Here is a 5643-nt window from a genome sequence, read left to right as displayed (position 1 = left end):
CTCACCGTATCTTTTATTATAATGACCTTTCGAAACCACGAGCTTCTGATTTTACCTTTAGCCCCTTTTCCTCAACTCCTTCTTGTTTTGCACCATGGGACCGGGAGATGTGACTAGCAGCTTAGCTCTTAAGTGCTAAGGAATTCATAATCTATCAGGGGTCTATCGTCCTTTATTGACTGCTCTCCACCCTTGGTTTCTTTAGTATCCTCAACCAAGCGCTACCACATTGGAGATCCATGTATCGAGACTTCCTCTTAATTCAATTTCGGAGGAGTTTTGAAATTCTAACCTTCGAAATACTCATAGCACTTGGGTTCTAGACCTGATCCCCATCCTTGATTATTTGAAATCCACGACCAAGTGCGAACACGACATTATAGCCCCTGGTATCAGAACTTTTCTTCAAATACAATTACGAGGGAGTTACGAAAACTCCAACCTCCAAAGTTTCGACCTCCAAGATGACATCATGTTGATGTCATCAACTCCACGTGGTATCTCCTTAGTGGTGACACATGTTACTTGGATTTTCCCTATTAGGCCACCCAAATTTTTCAAATTTGACTGCCACATGTCCATAGTAGAACCATGTCATGCTGACAACATTTGCCTCATCAACCCCTAAGGACCAATCAATTCTCCCCACGTGTCATGTCTTGAGGAGATAGAAACGACCCCTCAGATCTTTGGTTTTGCAACAATTTCCTTTGTAATTCTTATTCTTTACATCCCCGATGATTTTTAGAGAATTCCATTTATAAGAACATACAAGGTTCTGAAAACCTGATGTTCAAAACTTCCAAGGTTCTTCTTCCCTCATGCCATTTCGAGTCCCCTTTTTTTAAATAAACTACTGATGTCCCAAGTCTTTGAGGTTTTGAAATGCTACCAGGTGTCCTATCTTGTCGAAGTTCCGACATGTCCAAGCTACCGAAAATTGTCTCTGATATGGCCTATGCTTTGAGGTTTTGAAATAATTCTATGTGTCTTGCCTTTCCAAGGTTCCAACGTGCCCAAACTACCAAAAAATTGGATCTGATATGACTTATGTTTAGAGGCTCCAATAGGCCTTCCTGTTCCATCTACTCTGTCCTCTGATATGACCTACTCAATCCTTCCCATATCAGGTCTATCGGACCTTCTGAAATTCATCGCCCTATGTTTTGTGATCTCGAGGTTCCAAATCTATGAGTTTCCATTTTTCCAACCTCTAATATTTCTCCTTCCAAATTTTTTCCTACTACAATATTCACCCTTCTGATTTCCGAAATTCAATCTGCCTTGGACATTAAGACCCTACCTTCGGTAGTCAATAACTTTTGATTTAGGAGGCCATTTATGGACTTCCACATATCATTGGAAATATCTTTTAGAGCACTAACCAACATTCCTAATTCCAAGAGTACATGAGTTGGCGTCTTTGGCTAGAATCTCCTCCAAATTCTAAGACTCCTAACCACCATAATCTTCTTTTTATGGCTTCTCCAGTAAGCCTACTACTATGTTGTTTCTCTACCACAGACTGAAACAACCATAGCACTCCCCCTAAGTTTGACACATCAAGCACAAGCACATCAATTCTAGGCCAATTACCATCTTAGTTAGGATAGGGGACATCAAAGCCAACATCTGTTGCCACAAACTATCATATTGGTCCAGTCTAAATTACTGCCAACACCCTTGCCAACTGTCATACAATATAACCCGCCCAAGTCATCTCCCTAGCATGATTGTTGACATTAATGCCAACACGCTTGCAACTACTAGCCATCTAGACAATGTCAAATGTCCAACATAAATCACATTTTCATTATGTGAACCATCCTCTTAGACAAGAACCATTGCGATGGTACCTTCTAAAGCAACTAAGTATAAAAAGTAATCTTGATGGTAATTTGGGGGGTGTAGCAATGAAGTGTGGATTAACACATTTTTCAATGCATCAAGTGCTTTGTGTGTGGTATCATCCCAAATAAAGGGAAACCTTTTCTTTAAAAGTTGGCAAAAAACTTTAGTAAGATTAGTGTAATTAGGAAGGAAACAACATAAATTTTTTTCCTTCTCTTGCAAACTTTGGAGTTGGCATAAAGTAGAAGGAGGTGGTAGATTTAGAATAACCTCATCCTTCAAGGGATCAACTTGGATTCCTTTCTTGGATAGGATGAAACCTAAAAGAAACTGGGATTCCACACAAAAAACACATTTATGCATATTCAATCAAATATTAAAATGTCGACAATGGAGGAAAATGGCTCATAAATGTGTCGGGTGATCTTGACGTTGCATAGAATGTGAATATAAATCGTCAAGATAGGGTTGTACAATATGCTTAATGTCATGAAACACATAGGCCATAGTTCATTGAAAAGTGGCGACAACATTCTTAATTTCAAAAGGAATCTTTCAATAAGCAAAGGTCCCCCAAGGACAAATAAAAGTGGTTTTGTGTTGATTCGATGGTAGTATATCAATCTAATTATAGCCGAAAAATCAATCCATGAAGGAGAAAATTTCACTAATAACACAATCATTGATAACCTTGTCGATAAAATGGGTTGGATAATTATCTTTAGGAGAAGGCTTTTTTATATCCCTATAATCAATACATAAGTGGATCATACCATGTTTCTTGTTGACTAGAACAATGAAACCCAATCGATCAGAGGTATAGGGTAAATAAAACTTGCTTTAAGCATTATTTCAAATTCAGCTTTGATAGTAGTGGGTTTTCATCGGTGAATCTTTTATCAAACATGATTAACATTAGGATGTGTCTTAATTTTGTGAACGACAATTTGTGTATCGATATTAGTAATTTCTTTGTAGGACCAAGAAAAATATCACATAAATATTTCAATAGGGTCGTAGAGGTTCGCAATTCTTTAGGAGAACATGAGGCACCTATATGAATGTTTTCCATGATCCCATATTTTATTGAGATATCAATCACTATGGCTACTAATATATTCCCTAAAAACCCTTCATATGTTGGCATTGTTGTCATTGATGCAAAAGGAGTAAAGGAGCAACAAGAAGTGTGGTCACCATATGTGTGTGAGAAGGTGATGTTCATAGAGATACATTGCTTGTTGACAACACTACAAAGGATAAACAAAGTATAATGGCACAGTTAATGTATGCATAGTTGAACATGTATTTTTGATGGCATGCTTGTGTTGATGCAAGTATTGTTATGCTTTGGAGGTGAAGGAGAACAACTTGTTAGACCTTGCTTTCATATGTTGTTATTACATGTTGATGATGTTGCATATATTTTTATGGAAAAGGAGCAACAATGTAAGATGGAAAAGGGTGTCATGGTTTTCTTGGAGTTCTTATGTTACACATCTGTGTTGGTTACATATGCTTGTTGGTTATTGATGAAAAAATATTGCAAAGTTTTTTGTGACGCAAGGAAAAGGAAAAGGTATAAGGCACAAAAAAAGGAAAATGCACGAAGAATATTGTTATGCTTGTGATGTTGTGATGTTATAGTTGTTGGTGTATTGCTAATGTATGTTACAAAGAATGTGGTTGCTATGCTTGTCGATTTAATCATTACATGTGGTTGAAAAAAATATTTGGTGAAGCATTTATTTTATTTTAATATTCAAAATATGAAAAGGTGTGAAATGAATGAGTAGAATGCAAATAGACAAGTCTTTTCACTTCATATTCATGTTTGGAATACCAAAAACCATCAAAGTTTATTTATAAAATATGTGAGGTTGGAAATTTGCATTTTTAGAGAGTTAGATAATGTGAGAGTTGAATGAGTCATTTTCCATTAGTTAATTGGAAAATATAGAGAAGATGTGAAGCAACTCTGAAGTGAAGAAGGAGAAAAAACTGAGATGGAGGTATGTAGATTTATACACCAAGTAAACCAACATATTATTTATTTTGTGTATCAGGGGATTTTAGTCTCCTTTCAATTTGTAGCTCGATAAAGAATAGGTTGGAGCCTATTGAGGTAGGATACTCCTATGTGTTGTAGCCTACAAAAGAATTGTGGGAGTCGGAGCTTCCTTGCAAGTTGAATTTTACAGAGTTGAGGTAGAATCCTCCTATAGGTTGGAGCCTATGGAAAATTAGATGTAATAAGCGATTAGGAGCTTCCCTTTGCATCATAAAAATAACAAATTCATTGCTTTCTCCCTTTATGGGTTTCCACTTATATCTAGTATTCACATGTGATGATCTTGTATTATGATTGTATGTTGTCATGAAAGTTGTTATGTTGAGATTTACATTTTATATGTTGTTTACATATTAAATATGTTGTTCGTAAGGATTCTACTCATTTAATATTTAATTTAACCATTGCAAAGTAATCAAAATCTAATGGTCATGAATGTACTAAACAAATTCACAACCCCCCCACCCCCCTCTTAGTTTAGTTATTTTTCCAGACATTGGTATCAGAGTCGGTTCCTTATGCAACAATCTAACAGCTGGAAGGTAGACCTGGTTGATTTTGGCTTATCATAGTGTACTTATGCTAAGTGAAAAAAAACTTTCATGAATGGAGAGATAAGGTAAAAATAGAACTAGTAGCTTATGGATTTGGTGTATGGAAGCTTGTTTGCGATGGATATAGTAAAGATGATTCCCCCTCTATTAAAGAAAAATAGTGGAATGTTAAGGCAAAATGGGAAATGTGTAGAAATATTCATAATAAGGATTTTGATACAGTAACAGATTTAAATTCTGCAAAATAAATATGGGATAGATTGTGGTTCATGCATGAAGGAGATACTAGTAGGTGTAATACAAAAAAGGAGAAGAGAAATAATAATAAGAAAAAGGCATCTAAAAAAGAAAGCGATCAATCAAATTAGACAGGTATTTTTCTAATGTTAATGTACATGATTCTCATGAAGAAAATATAGATGAATATCAAGCCAAGACTGACTCGGCCTTAGCTAAAATTAAAAAAAAACTTGCAAATGAGAGATGAGATCAAAAGAAGTTATTGCAGATCAAAAGAAGTTTTTAGTAGTAAACTGAAGGAGAGTGAAGAAAAATTATGAAAGATCAGAGGTTGAGATTATTTCAGCCAGAAGTGAAATAGATGAAAATAATAGACTGTATAAAAATATACAAGATGAGATTGTCTCCATGAAGAACTCAGATAAGAAAACCATTAAATAGAATACAACAATATCAAAATGTCCTACAGTAGAAGAAGCAAACAAAAACAAGAAGCAACATCAAAATCCAAAGAATGTGGTGAAAAAAAGGTTCTATACAAGAAGATCATTTTCTCCTGGAGATGAATTGAGCAAATTCGGAAGATCCCAAAGGAGATTCTTTACTCGAAAGATATCAAGTGTTTTTCTTGCCATGAACTTGGACATGTAGTAATAGAGTGTAAGAGAAGAAAACAAGTACTTAACAACAAAAGATGCAGCAAACAAGAAGGTTCCCTCAAGCAAGCAAATAGAGAAGACAACCATCACCAGGTACACAAATCATTTCTTTGGTTATTGTTAATTGAGTAATGGATTTGGACATAAATCATTTGAATGAAAAATGTATGCAAAGAAAAAATTGAACACAAGAATAAACACACCATTTTCTCCATTTCTTAGACATATAAGGTGTTATTTTTGTAACAATCTTGGCCACAAATCCAAT

Source organism: Pinus tabuliformis, chromosome 3_1, assembly GCF_031772625.1.
Source record: "Pinus tabuliformis cultivar Carrire ecotype Pingquan chromosome 3_1, CPIR1, whole genome shotgun sequence".
Classification (NCBI taxonomy): Eukaryota; Viridiplantae; Streptophyta; class Pinopsida; order Pinales; family Pinaceae; genus Pinus; species Pinus tabuliformis.
Note: the sequence above shows the minus strand (reverse complement) of the source record.